Source organism: Hemicordylus capensis, chromosome 1, assembly GCF_027244095.1.
Source record: "Hemicordylus capensis ecotype Gifberg chromosome 1, rHemCap1.1.pri, whole genome shotgun sequence".
NCBI classification, from domain to species: Eukaryota; Metazoa; Chordata; class Lepidosauria; order Squamata; family Cordylidae; genus Hemicordylus; species Hemicordylus capensis.
This window is the reverse complement of record NC_069657.1, coordinates 437,299,436-437,315,139: the sequence shown is the minus strand read 5'-3', so window position 1 is coordinate 437,315,139 and position 15,704 is coordinate 437,299,436.

Below are 15,704 nucleotides of genomic sequence, written 5' to 3'. Positions count from 1 at the left end.
GGATGTCACAGCTGGACAAGCCCTTCTCTCCCACCAATTATCCATTCTGGATCATCTTTACCCGGAGTAGCTTTTCCTGATCTAAAACAGCAATGAGGCTACCGGCGTTGCCTGCAGTTCCAGCCACGTACCATGTCATTTGGTCCTCGGTGATTTTTAATCAGATTTGTTTTATATTTTTAGCTTAATCTTTTAATTGTGTCTTTTTTACAATCTTGTTTTGAAATTTTGCTGTAAAGCGCTTTGGGATTGTTTTAATGAAAGGTGGTATATAAATTTAACAATCAATCAATCAATCAATCAATCAATCAAGGGAAGGCATAAATGGCAGCCACAGCAATCACCAGGAAGTAGCTCTGCACAGCAACACCAGAGAGGGAGGGAGGGATATGGTATAGGTATAGCCAGCTCTCTACTCCACACATACGCCTCTTCTGAAAAGGCAAATGTGAAATTAGCAGGAGGATAGGATAAGAGAGCAGTGATCCTTGGTGTGAGAACTGGGGTGTGGAAACATGTCCCTGTTTCCTTCTGTGAAATATGGGTGGGGGGGGACCATCACTGGTGCCACTATATTTAAAGGGCATTTTCAGGATCCAGCCACACATGTGTGCATGTTCGTGAAATCCCCTTTGGGGACGAAGAGAATCAAAAGTGTAACTCTGATTTAGTCTTTGGACCATCCGGCCTTCTACTGAAGAGTGCACTGTGATTATTTGGTCTTAAATAAGTAATTACGTTTTCCTGCTTCAATTTTCAGAAAATAATTATATTACTCATGGTTCATTAACTGCTTCCAGCAGAATACCTGATTTTATTTAATTAACTAGACAGAGCTCTTTAGTTACTTTCCCTCTTTACATTGTTGATTGAGCATTACTTACAGAAGATTAGCAACTATTTTGCCCACAAAGAAGCACCAGGAGCTTATTTTAATAGATTCTTTCTCCTTCTCTTGGAAAAAGGAATCACATTGCAATATCCAAATGAGAGTATCACATGATCTGTCAAAAGTACTCAGGGTTCTTTCCAAGAAGAATTTTCAGATAATTTTCTCCGATGGTTTCTCCACATCTTGTCTCTGACGAGTGCCTGGAGCTGCTCTCCAGCCCAGGAGGAATCTTTCCCAGAGATCTTTTAATTGGAAATGTTAAGAATTATCCTAGTGACCACTAGGGGCATTAGTAATAGTGTCAATGAAGAAGAGTCTTCCTCTTTATTTTTTCCTCTTCTTGTCTCTCTGTCTGATCTGGCTTTCTCTGATTAGTAGACAGATATTCTCAGGGCCTATCGCTTACTGTACCTTCTTGGTCTCAGTCAGACTGCACTCTGCTACAGACTCAATTAACCATGTGGCCTCTCTCTCTCTCTCTCTCTCCCTCTCCTCTATACTATGAAGACAGACGGTTCAGGCATGCAGGCTTTTTATCTAAGTATGTAACTTCCCCAATAACACTTACTTGCATTCATTCATTCATTCAATTTCTATACCGCCCTTCCAAAAATGGCGCAGGGTGGTTTACACAGAGAAATAATAAATAAATAAGAGGGATCCCTGTCCCCAAAGGGCTCACAATCTAAAAAGAAACATAAGATAGACACCAGCAACAGTCACTGTAGGTACTGTGCTGGGGGTGGATAGGGCCAGTTGGCTCAGTCTGGATCTTAAACAACTGTCTCAAGCTACTCTTTAATGGACTCAGCTTTTACTGCTCATGGAGTTAGTCAAACTTCTCCCCTCCAACCTGTTGGGAGTTCTCTCTGGTAAGAGACACCCTTCTATTACAGCAGAGTGCACAGAGGCCAAACACAGCGGAGTCTGCCTAGGCATGTGTGTATGCTGAGAGCAAAAGAAACTTGGATCCACTTCATAGTTCCAAATCAATATAAGGAGTCTTTACTGGTAAACTCCATTCTAGATAGGGAGATAGAATCTCTAATCTAGCTAGCTAGCTGGATGCAGAGAGATGCTGTCTGAATCTATGCGCACACATGGTGCAGAGAGAGGCAAGCGTGTGTGTTAGAGGGAAGAAGGAGGAAGAGAGGCAGGAAGGCAGGCAGGAAGGAAGTCCTTGAGAGTAGCAATCTACATATCAAAGGGATAGTGTCAGAGCAGAGAGGAGGAATGACCAATGTCTTGACCCCTCTAGCCCTCTGACTCACTAGTCTGTCCCCCTCTGTCACTGAGGCATGAGGCAGCACAAAGTCCTTCACTTCCAACACAACCGTTGTCTAGAATTTTTAGTCTATGTGCCATAGAATAACCCAGAAGCAGGAGCCTCTCCTCTTTCCACCAATCCAAAGCAGGCAGCTCTGCCTTTTGTTTTAGTTTGATTCCTGGACTACGGAAGGATGGAGATGGAAGCTCTCTGGAATCAGCGGTCATACTATGACTACTACTGCAACTACTACGAATATTTATATACCGCTTTTCAACAAAACACTCAAAGCAGTTTACATAGAAAAATAAACAATGAACAAGATGCTTCCCTGTCCCGACTAACTGTTCATAGTTAGTTGTGTTGGGAGTTGTAATTTTTATCCCCCAGTTAATTAGGAGAGCACTAAGGAAGGCACCCACTCCAGTTACAGAGTCATTGCAGAGTTTAGTTGTTGCACTGATTTATAGATGACACATGGAGATTCTTGTAGAACTAAGTACTAAGTATTTATTAGTGAAGTATACTTTGGATAGGAAAGACCTAACACTAAACTACAGAACTACATAATGAATAGGTAGGGGGAGAGAAAGAGATGTTTCCATCTGCTCTCTAAGAGGAATGGAGGGGATTCTGTCTCAGCACAGGAAATACCTGTAGAGTCATATCAGAGGTCACAGAGAAGAGACAGGTAGAACAGTTAGGGAGACCCTGGACCAGGACTCATGATCAGGGAGACCCGGTTTCAACGGGTGAGCGGGAAGAGCGGGCTAACCCCACTCTCCCCGCTCATGAGCGAGCAGGGAGCCCTCGGCAGCTAGATCAGCCGCTCCCATGATGGCCGGCTTCGTGACAGAGCCGGCGGGGGGTGGGGGGAGCGGGGTCCGCGCGGCCCCCACAAGCCCCAGTATGCCCTGCACAGGGCATACTGGGGAAACCCCCAAGCCGGGAGGCTGCTTTTAAGCTTTTAAACAGCCGGGAGGCTGCAAGCCTGATGGTTCTGACGATCACAAAAATCGGGCTAGGATTTTCCTAGCCCGATTTTTGTGATCGTAAGACTAGCCCCCCTGACTCACTATCTCTACTCCCAATGCCCCTAGTGATCATTAGGATAATTGGTGCAAAAGGCCAATGTACTGGAAATCACCTTAAGTGGCACAGCAGGGAAATGCTTGACTAACAAGCAGAAGGTTGCCAGTTCGAATCCCCACTGGTATGTTTCCCAGATTATAGGAAACTCCTATATCGGGCAGCAGCAATATAGGAAGATGCTGAAAATAATAATAATAATAAAAATAATAATAATAATAATAATAATAATAATAATTCGATTTCTATACCGCCCTTCCAAAAATGGCTCAGGGCGGTTTACACAGAAAAATAACAAACAAATAAGATGGAACCGTGTCCCCAAAGGGCTCACATTTAAGAAGAAACATAAGATAGACACCAGAAACAGTCACTGGAAGTACTATGCTGGGGGTGGATAGGGCCAGTTACTCTCCCCCTGCTAAATAAAGAGAATCACCATGGTAAAAGGTGCCTCTTTGCCCAGTTAGCAGGGGCAAGATGAAAGGCATCATCTCATACTGCACAGGAGATGGTAATGGTACATAGGAACCTATAGAAAGCTGCCATATACTGAGTCAGACCATTGGTCTATCTAGCTCAGTATTGTCTTCACAGACTGGCAGCGGCCTTCTCCAAGGTTGCAGGCAGGAGTCTCTCTCAGCCCTATCTTGAAAAAGCCTTAGAGGGAACTTGAAACCTAGATGCTCTTCCCAGAGCGGCTCCATCCCCTGAGGGGAATATCTTATAGTGCTCACACATCTAGTCTCCCATTCATATGCAACCAGGGTGGACCCTGCTTAGCTAAGGGACAAGTCATGTTTGCTACCACAAGACCAGCTCTCCTCTCCTGTATTTACCTCTCCTGGTAAACCCCTCCTGTATGCTACCAAAGGCAACCACTGGGCTCTGTGGTCACTAGGAGTTGAAATTGACTTGACGGCACACTTTACCTTTACTGGAAGTCCATCACCAAAACGTTGAAGCCACAGAGTAGTCACCTAGTGCTTTATCTACCCAGAACTCACCACCTTCAATAATGTATTTACTGTGTCTCTGATCTTCATATAAACTACAAACATCTTGCAAGCTCAGCCTCCAAGAGCGTAAGTCATTTACTTGCTTGGAAGTAAAATAAAGCCTTTAAAAATTAGTTGGAAACCGATACTTTACTTGAGTGACACTTAATGACGTCTTAGAACGGCCAGAATGACAAGTGTGTGGCAAGTGTGTACCATTCCTCAAGTGTCTCTGATTTTTTTTTCCCCTTGAGAGATTTCTGCTCTGCAGTTTTCCACAGGAGATTTCAGAAACTGTATCTTGAAGTGCCCCTTTCAGAGAGAGGCGGCTCTCCCATGAGGCGAACTGAGGCAATCACCTCAGGTGCACTTTGAAGGGGGGGGACTTTTGGAGGGCAGAAGAATGTGCCCTGCTTGCCCCATCACTGGTCACCCTCAGGAAGGAGCCAGTGCTAGGGGCTTATCTATCCCCACCTCCCACATCCAAGTGAACATAGGAACATAGGAAACTGCCATATACTGAGTCAGACCATTGGTCTATCTAGCTCAGTATTGTCTTCACAGACTGGCAGCGGCTTCTCCAAGGTTGCAGGCAGGAATCTCCCTCAGCCCTATCTTGGAGAAGCCAGGGAGATAATTTGGAACCTTCTGATGCTCTTCCCAGAGCAGCTTCATCCTCTGAGGGGAATATCTTGCAGTGCTCACACATCAAGTCTCCCATTCAGATGCAACCAGGGCAGACCCTGCTTAGCTATGGGGACAAGTCATGCCTGCTACCACAAGACCAGCTCTCCTCTCCCAGGAAGAGGTGCTGCCCTCTTCCTCCTCACAGGGGAAGGCAGGCAGCTCTGATAGCCAGCAGCAGAAGCTTTCACTTGCACAATCTCTCCTTCATAGGAACATTGGCAGCTGCCATATACTGAGTCAGACCTTTGGTCCATCTAGCTCAGTATCGTCTACGCAGACTGGCAGTGGCTTCTCCAAGGTTACAGGCAAGAGTCTCTCTCAACCCTTCCTGGAGATGCCGGGGAGGGGTCTTGGAACCTTCTGTATGCAAGCAGGCAGATGCTCTTCCCAGAGCAGCCCCATCCCCTAAGGGGAATATCTTACAGTGCTGCTCACACATGGAGTCTCCCTTTCATATGCAACCAGAGCAGACCCTGCTTAGCAAAGGGGACTATTCATGGTTGCTACCACAAAACCAGCTCTCCTCCCATTCTACACTCAAGTATCCGGCTGTTTGATGCTGGAGGAAAGGGGAGGCAGTGGGAGCGAACTGAAAGGCAAGAGTAGGGGCAAGCTCTTTCCTGCTTTCTCTTCCCCGCCCAGAGGGCAGGAAAGCTGGTTGGTCTTGTGGCAGCAAGCAGGAATTGTCCCCTTTGCTAAGTAGGGTCTGCCTTGGTTTGCATTTGGATGGGGGACTGTGTGTGAGCAGCACTGTAAGAGATCCCCCTTAGGGGATGGGGCATAACTCAGCCGACTAGCATCTGCATGCTTGCATGTAGAAAGTCCCAGATTCACTTCCTGGCATCTTCAGGTAAGGGTGGGAGAGACTCCTGCCTGAATCCATGGAGAGCCCCTACCCACCCATGTAGACAACACTGACCTAGATGGACCAATGGTCTGACTCAGTATAAGGCAGCTTCCTATGTTTATGGACTCCTGTTTGGGGGCAAGGCCCGCGGAGGCGCAGAATGGCTTGTTGGTGTCGCCTCAAGTAGCCAGCATCAGCAAGCCAATGCTGTCCATAGGAGTTGCCATGCTAGTCTGTAGCATCAGAAACCAAAGAGTTTCACAGCAATTTAGAGACAAACCAATTGATTGTGCCATAAGATTTCATGGACTCCGGAGGAGAGGGGCATGCCTCACATTCCCAATCAGTGAGTACTATGTTCTCTGGCTGCGTATGGGAAGGGGCAAGGGGGTGCCCTGGGTGAGGGCAAGGGTCTCCCTTGGTGCCCCCCAGACCCTGATGGCTAGGAGACGGTCATCCTCCCTTGCTCAATAGTCCCTACGTCCCTGTGCCCAGGTAAAAGACTAGGGCTGCCTTCCTTTTAAAAGCAGTGAGGGAGACTGAGGAATGGGTCCCTATTGGGAGAGCATTCCAAGGTCTGGGGGCAAGAACCAAGAAGGCCCTGTCCCACATGCATGAGTTTCCCTCAGTGTCGGCACCAGAAAAAAAGCCCCCTTTGATGATCTTGTCTTGTCAATAGGAAAACTTTGGGTGCAGGTGGTCCTTCACACATTCAGGGCCCAAACCGTTAAGGGCTTTAAAGGTTTAAAAAAATGTGTCCAGCCCTTTTTGCAAGGAAATATGGACAACAGAGATGGGGTTAACCTATTTTAGGCTCACAACAATTCTGTGCAGTAGGTAAGGCTCAGCTAACCTGGAAAATGCCACTCAGTAAGCTTCTTGGCTGCATTGGAACTCAGCTCTTCCTCCAACCCAATCTGCCCCATTGCCTCTCCTTTTGTCCCCTGTGGTTCCTAACACTGCTATATTAGAGACTGCTAACCAACTGTTCTGTTTCTCATTCGGCTCCAAATCATCCTTGAATGTTTAAAAAGAAAATTACAGCAAATAATAGGACATTCCTGGAGCTTGGCATGTGTGAGAAACAGAACACTGTCTCCTCAGGAGAATAATATGCCAAGCAGAGACACGTCTGCATGATAGGGAAGGGATCTGTGAGATGGTTGGAGGGAACTTTGAAGACTGACTTGCATAACATTACTGTCATATCTGGACAAGCAATTGCTTATGCCACCTTAGCTTACTATCTGTATGGAAATGAACAGAATTGTGGCTAAACTGTGATGTTATCCTATGTTTGGGGAGTGTTCTAGCACCAAAGATATTTTAGTGACTGGCAGCATATCACAGCAAGAATCCAGAATTAAATTAGTCCTGTAGCCCCTTTTTTCTCCTGGTGGCTGTCACTGGAACTTGCCAGTCACACCGAAGAGACAGGATCACCAGGTACAGCGCTTGCAAAACTCAAGAGGAGGCAAGTTGCTGATGGATAGAATTAGGTCAGCATGATCCTAACCAGCACGGAGATGTACAGAGGGATGGTGGAGCACTAGAAATCTGTTGTGAGAAAAGCAGTTCTTTCACAGTAAGGGAGAAAGGAGAAGTTTGTTAGGAAAAGGGATGGGCTGGTATCCACCTACAGTGTGGGACAGAAATATGCCACTCTTCATTCTTGGCACCCAACATGATTGTCAACTTGGAATCCTCGTTCTTGCTCTTGTACCAGAAGGAGCAGAAAGGAACATCAGCCTTAGCTTCCTCCTGCATCTCTCCCGGGGAGCAGGGATCCCAAACATATCAATGGCCCCTCACACCTAACATTGTTCGAAACGGGTTGCCAGCCTTGGGTGCTCAGAAGTTGGACTGCTGCCTCAGACACGCTGAAATCTTGGGCTGCCACTGCTTTGGTGAGTGAGATGGGAGGGAGGAAGTGACAATGGAACAACTCTCTGGGCTGGGAGTCGCTCCACCACCACCGCATAATGGCTATAGGCACAGAGGTCCTCTTGGACATTGGCGATGGGCCCTTCTGTGGGCCTTGAGACCTTGGCAGTGGCCCAACAATGCTTTGTTTTAGGTTGTTTGGCTTGCCTGAAGCAGCAGACAGACTTTCTGGACCAGGTCTCACAATCAGTGAGACCCGGTTTAGGGCGCTGAGCGGGCAGGGAGTCCTGGGCAGCCGGATTGGCCGTCCACACGATGGCCGGCTCTGAGACGGAGCTAGAGGGGGGGTGGGGAGCTTGGGGGCCGCGCGGCCCCCGGACGCCCCAGTATGCCCTGCGTGAGTGCGCAGGGCATAATGGGGAGACCCCCGAGCCGGGAGGGTGCTTTTAAGCCTCCCGGCCGGGGGTCTACTCACGAGTAGCCATGCCACAAAGCCGCACCGCAGCTACTCACGAGCAGATAGCCCGGGTTTGCGGAGCACTCACTTCGCAAACCCAGGCTAAGGGGCGGGCTACAGGAGTGGGTTAGCCTCTCCAGAACCACCGGGCTCGGCTGCGAGCCCGCTGGTTCTTACGATCACAAAAATCGGGCTAGGATTTTCCTAGCCCGATTTTTGTGATTGTAAGAATAGCCCCTCTGTCTTTCAAACAGACTTTATATTTTTATTAAAGGTAAACAGGTACCCAGAGCCCTCTCAGTTTGTGCCCACTCTCCTCTACAGCTAGGCAGGAAGTGGGCCTTAACTTCTTCCTGGTTCCTCTCATACCCTATACTTTAACTAGTCTGCCTCCAGTGGCAAGTCAATAATTCTGGGAAAAGTTGAAGGAAAGGGAAGAAGAGGATGACTAGCAGCAAGATGGGAGGACTCGATTACGACAGCAGTGAATGCACCACTGAGAGGCCTTAAAGGCCAAGCTGAAGATAGATCATCCTGGAGAGAATCTGTCTATGTGTTTGCTAAGAGTTGACACTGATTTGATGGCATTTAATCAATCAATCAAAAATGATGACCTCTGATGCTTGCTGTGCCTACTGTGTACTGTTGGGACTGGGTGGGATAAAACAGAGTAGCCGCCTTGGGACATCACATCAAACCAAACGCAACCATGCCAGAGGTTTTGGTTTGTGGTTGAACAAATGCGGGAAACCTCAGTTCTGTTAGAAAAGCAACCCGAAGTTTCTGGCCACAAAACCTGAATTGGCACCCTAGGTTCCCCTCCAGTTTTGTCACCAAAAACTCCAGTCTGAAAGCAGTGGCATGTTGCCCCAAGACTGCCACTATTGAGAGCAGGAAGCGCCTCCCTCTCTCTGTCTATGATTGGCTGCTGTGACTGTCCTTCATGAGATGGAGGAAGCCTACACAGCCAATTCCTCCTTCCTTTCAGGCTCCCAGGCTCCAGATCAGGATTGTCTGTGAGTGCAGCAGGGGGAATGGGGTCAAACCACAGGTCTGTTGGGCCCGCGGTTTCCCATTATGTGCAAAAGTGGCTTGTGTCTGATCCCCAGTGCCATCTCCACCCATCTTAGTAATAATTCTGGCTTTGGACTCTGATAAAACCTAAAGGAGAATGTACTGCATTCCCTCACAGTTTATTGAGATTCCCTCTCAACAGCTGTCCTTACAGAGACACACCTCCATGCTTCTGAACACTCTTCCAAGTGGGGATTTGGTCCAATGCCAACCCAAGAAAAATTGTGGCTGGATGCATGTGTCATGTGTCTCCTTCCCACTCCACTTCCCCTTGTGCCCACTGCCCAAGCTGCTTTTAAAAAGTGGAGCAAGGAGGATTTTGTTATTGTCTATTACTGCAGTTATGAATTGTCACCTATTTGTGTAGAATTGTCACAGCCTGTAGCCCTGCTCTGTAGCATAGTTTCAGAATGTCTCAACAGGGCTAGTACCTCTGGTCTTTTGTGGCCCTTTGGCCTCACTGCTTTACCATTTCCCCCCTTTCATTCTCTAGATAGATAGATAGAGAGATAGAGAGAGAGATAGAGAGATAGAGAGAGAGATATAGTTATATAGGTATATATTTAACTGTTTTTAATATGCTATGAACCACCTTGGGTTCATTTTTAATAAAAGGCATATAAATTTGACAATAAATCTTTTGATCGATCATTTCTCAACCTTCCAGCCCAGTCTCCCAATAGTCCTACTCACATATTCTGTACACATACTCTCTAGCTTTCTTCAGATATCAGCACAAAGAGCACTCACACTTACAGTGGGGAAAGAAGGGAAGAGGTCCCACCCCGCCACTGTCACTCACCTCCTCCCATGGAGCGCGTATGCTCACAGCGCTGTTGGTCTGAAAGGGGAGGCTCTGTAGACAGGTTCATCGGCAATTTCCTGAGCTGCAACCTCCATCGATTCAGACAAATGGCACCATAAGCATGTTTGTCCGGCAGGAGGGGGTGAGTGACAGCAGGCCAGCAGGACTTCCGCCCTGCTTTCTCTGCTGTAAGCATAAGCACTGCTCATACTGATAACATCTGAAGAGGGCTTCTGTGCACAATGTCTGCTTGTACAGATCTGTACAATAATTCATATGTTATGTTGAATGCTGCCTATCTGTATCCTGCATTTGAGAGAGCCTGTACCTAAGTTCACTTGTAACATAAACACATGTACAGTCATTCACACAAAATCATGTACATGTGTGTACAGATCCCAGAACACATGGGCAGCAAAATGTCTGAAGAGGGCACTCTAGTGTGACCAAGAAGCAAAACATGGGCATGGGACTTTGCCAATAACAGTTGGCTTAAGGACACAACAAGGGCTCTGCCGGATGTGTCAGAGCAAAGTTCCTTCCAGTTCAGCATCCTGTTGTGACCAGCCAGATGCTTCTCGAAATCCACAGTAGGGTGTGAACTGATTTCCAGCCACATCCGTAACAGTTAGCATTCAGAGAAAGATTGCCATGGGTTCAGTTAGCTATCAGCTGTTAATAAACCTCTCCTCCTCCATGAATTTGCCTAATCCCCTTTTAAAGCCATCTAAATCAATGCCCATCACTACATCTTATGGCAGTGAATTCCACTGACAAGCATGCATAGGATGAGTCAGTGTGCCGTTGAGTCGGTGTCGACTCCTGGCCACCACAGAGCCCTGTGGTTGTCTTTGGTAGAATACAGGAGGGATTTAGCATTGCCTCCTCCCGCGTAGTATAAGATGATGCCTTTCAGCATCTTCCTATATTGCTGCTACCTGATATAGGTACCAGCGGGGATTTGAACCAGCAACCTCAATTCCAACGTCAATTGTGGTCAATTTTGCTGTGTGCTTCGGATCGTTGTCATGTTGAAAGGTGAATCTTCTGCCCATCCTCAACTGTCTGGCAGAGGGTAGCAGGTTTTCTTCCAGAATCTGACAGTATTTTGCCCCATCCATTTTTCCTTCTACCCTAACGAGAGCCCCAGTCCCTGAGGCAGAGAAACACCCCCACAACAGGATGCTGCCACCTCCATGCTTCACTGTAGGTATGGTGTGTTGTGGATGGTGAGCTGCGTTGGATTTACGCCAGGTGTACTGTTTGGTGTTGAGGCCAAATAGTTCAATCTTGGTCTCATCTGACCATAAGACCTTTTTCCATTTGGCATCAGAATCTTCAAGGTGCCTTCTGGCAAAGCTCAAACGAGCTTTAATGTGGCCTTTCTTGAGAAGTGGCTTTCTCCTTGCGACCCTTCCGAACAAGCCACATCTGTGGAGCGCTCGTGAAATTGTTGTCACATGCACAGAACAACCACTCTTTGCCATGAAGTCCTTTAACTCCTTCAGAGTGGCCATTGGCCTCTTGGTAACCTCTCTTACCAGTTTCCTCCTTGCTCTTCCATCCAGTTTGGAGGGCCGACCGGATCCAGGGAGGATAGCAGTCCACCAACACCTACCATCCAATGTGACCGAACTTGAACAGTTCTGTATGGAGGAGTGGGCAAATATTGCTCCGTCTAGATGTGCAAGGTTGATAGAGAAGTATCCCAACAGACTCAAGGCTGTTATTAAAGCAAAAGGTGGTTCAACAAAATATTGACATTGGGGGGGGGTGATCCTTTTTCAATCTCAGTAATTCTTGTTTTTCGTTTCTGACACTTTTTCTGGACTGTAATTGTGATGTTTTTCAGTTGGATGTTATAGGTTGCATTGGATAAGTACAGCTGGTGAAGGGAATTTTCTGTGTGTTTTCATTTCAGGATGTAAGGGAACCAGAATTTAAGGTCTATCAAAGGGGGTGATTCTTTCCTATACCTACTGTATATGTGTGTATTTTTCCGTGTGGGCATTTTTCCTTGTGGGCATTTTTCAGCGTGAGCAATGTTCTGTGTGCGCATTTTTCTTGTGCGCATTTATGACAATTGGTTTTTTTCTTGTGGGCTTTTTTCATGTGGGTTTTTTTCTGGTTACCTCCCCAGAGATGTGATGGCACAACTTAACTCAACCCCTTCTAGCCCTTGGAGTCATCCCTTTTGGAGTGGCAGCGGCTTTAACATCAGAAAACATGGAACATAGGAAGCTGTCATATACTGAATCAGACCAATAGTCTATCTAGCTCAGTATTGTCTTCACAGACTGGCAGCGGCTTCTCCAAGGTTGCAGTCAGGAATCTCTCTCAGCCCTATCTTGGAGAAGCTGCCAGGGAGGGAACTTGGGACCTAGATGCTCTTCCCAGAGTGGCTCCATCCCCTGAGGGGAATATCTTGCAGTGCTCACACGTCTTGTCTCCCATTCATATGCACCAGGGTGGACCCTGCTTAGCTAAGGGGACAAGTCGTACTTGCTACCACAAGGCCAGCTATCCTCTCCTGCTTTCCAGGCAGACCAGAGTCTTACTAAAACTCATTTTGGCCATTAACCACTGACTGTTTCTTACAGCATCAGAATGGAGGTCATGAAATGGCTGCCTGAATGTCCCCAGTTGGCATGACTCTTGCAGTCATTGTAATTTGGCTGGTAGGATCAGTGACTGTTTGGAGCAGCCTTGGACAGAGAATCATAATTGAAATCAATGTGTTTATACCTGGTGAAAAATGATCTTGTGAACAAAACTGGGCTTGTGGTCCTGTCCAGCTGAGAATGAGCAGCCTACTTACAAAACCTTTATACAACAGAGTCAGCCTTTGCATGGCATTCCTGTTCTCTCTAATAAAATAAGAGAGCTGATAAATATCCAGAGTGCACCTTGCAGGATGGTTTTTTTGGCCATTTAGCAGAATTTCCATGTCCATAATGTTGTTTTCTTGGTCAGCATCTCTTTGGTATGCTTCTTTACAGCCCCAAATCTTCAGTTCATAACAGGCAATTTATGATCCCACAGCCTGAATCATAAGTGCTGGTAAACAGGTTCTCGGGGAAGATTTAAGTTGGGAGGACAGCTCCTATAAAGAGAAACAAGAATTCATTACATCTTGCAGATGGAGCAGATAAAAAAAATCCATATCTTCAGGCAACTGTGAAAGAAAAACCTGAAGCCTTCACAATGCTCGGCAGTTCTGTTGCAAAGCGTTATTCAAATGGTCCGTGAACGTTTTAAATCAATTGTTTATTGGAACAGAGGGGAAAGGGGAGCCAGCAGGCGAGGGTTTTAACGGCAGAGTCCTCGTCCCTCTTGATCGGAACAGCGAGCAAAGTCACATTTCTTTGTGTGTGTGGAGTTATTGAAATCAAAAGGCGGAATCTGCTAAGCATGGCAACCGAGCAACTTCTATTTCTTGTACTACAGCTCGTTGGCTTGTCTGTTTGTCCCTGAGGCCCGTAGCAGACATGAGGTTTATCCTACATGGGTTTAATCTTTGTGTTCTGTGGGCAAAGTTATACTCCCTGAAGCTGTCTCCACCCAGTTTCCAGAGATTTAAGTACATTCTTACGGGTGAAGATAGCAGCATAATTTTTTCAGCAGTTGCAGCAGTGTGGATCTAGCCTTACGTAGGCGTGCACGTGTACTCACTAGCAAGCAGAATGCTGAATTGAGTTTTGCTCCATTCTTTGTGCATCTGGCTTTTCCCCTGCCATTGGAAAAAAGATACGCATGCAGTAAAGTATATATTTATACTTTAAATCTTCACATTTCAATAATTACATGAAAAAAATAAAACTGCTCAGGGGACTAGGTGGAGGAGTGTTGGTGATGCTACAGGTGCTAACCAGTCAGCATCAGAGAAGGAATCAGCACAAACATGTTTTGCCCAGTTCCTACTAAGAACTGTGGGACCACAAACCACATGTGTTTTAATGACAGCAAAAGTGCTGTTAAATAGCACTCACTACCCTTAAAAGCCCTATTCAGGCATTATGTTGTGATAATGATTATGATAAAAGTCTCAAATCACAAGTTGCCAGGGGTTCAGATGGTGCTTTCATTAACTGTTTGAGAACTAACAACGAATTCCAAGGTGGAGAACACTTAGGCACTGGAGGGAACATATGAACTATTCCCTTGAGGAACTTTTAAACAAGTTTATGAGAAAACAGATTAGGAATTGAATGCTTGACCACTGTTGCTGCCAAGTGAACACAGAGAGAGGAAATGGACAAGCCGCACTCCTTTAGAGTCAGACGCTACTCCAAAATCAATGTCAGTGGAGCCATGGTTGGGGAGACTCCTTTGGCTTCCAAACTGGTTGAAACATTTCCACTTTGCATAATACGCTTTATGTGTTGCCAATTTCTTGGCAGCACACAGGGCTGCTTGTACCTGAGTGCTGAAGGCTAGGCCACTCACATATTTATCTTCCAGGCAGTGAAATTCAACCATCCAACTTCTGGGTGTTGACAATGACCCTGGTTCCTTGTCAGCAAGTATGGGACAGATGGCAGGTGCTGGTAAATGTGTCGGTCGAGTCGCAGGAGGGTTGCAAAACAGGGTTGCCTCAGCCACCATGGTGTGATCAAGATCCATTTGGTTCAGTCCTCAAAGATTTTATATAGAACCCGTGGGATAAAGGGAACCGGAGCGATGATGTATTTTGGTTCCAAGCCCCAATTCTGCAGGAAGGCATCACCCTTGGATCTCGGGTCTGTCCCCATTCTGCTGCAGGATCGGATGCACTGAGCATTCTGAGATGTTGTGAAAAGATCCAGGTGAGGTGCTCCCCACTTCTGGAAGACTCTTCGCAGAATTCCAAAGTCCAGTTTCCATTCATGGGCATCCACCACAAGGCATCTGCCAAAGTGTTGGTCTTCCCTTGGATGTGCGTTGCTAACAGCCAAATTCTCCATTGCAAGAACTAGGACCAAAGGTGCAATGTTAGTTGAAGCAGTGATCAGGAGGCCATGCCTCCCTGGCGGTTCATGTACGATTGAGCCACGCTATTGTCCATTAGGAGGAGGCCTGAGATTCTGGTTATCCAAAGGCGGAAGGCTTTGAGAGCCTTGAGCATCACCAGTAATTCTAGATAATTGATGTGTTGCCTCCGTTCCCTTAGGGACCAGGTCTCAGCGACCACCAGGTCTCAACATATTCCCATCCACGTATTTCTTTCTCCACTCCCCACTCTGTCTCTAAAGCACCCGGCACAGGTCATAATCACACTCGGCTGCTCAGTGCAGTGTGGGCCAGCGGTGACCACACCACCCAAGACAGACTAAAGAGGATTTGGGGTGCCCCAGGGGATGTGGAGACCCTGGACTTCGGCCCTGAAGTCCAGGGGTAAGAGCGCCACTGGTTGTGGTACACTCTTGTGTTAGCTCTTTTTATAAGTAGAGCTATTCTGGATCAGGTCCAAGGCCTATCTAGCCCAGCATCTTGTTTCTCAAGTTTGCTCACAACCAGGAGATGAAGACATGCTCCCACCCCGTTGCTCGCCTGCACCTAGTATTTGGAGGCATCCTGTCGCTGACCTTAGGGTTAGCCTATAGCCATCAAGACTAGCAGCCATTGATAGGCTTGTCTTCCTTGAATTTGTTGACCATCACTACATCCCATGGCAGAGAATTCAGTAGATTAGTTCCTGAGCCCTTTCTCACAATCAGTGAGAAAG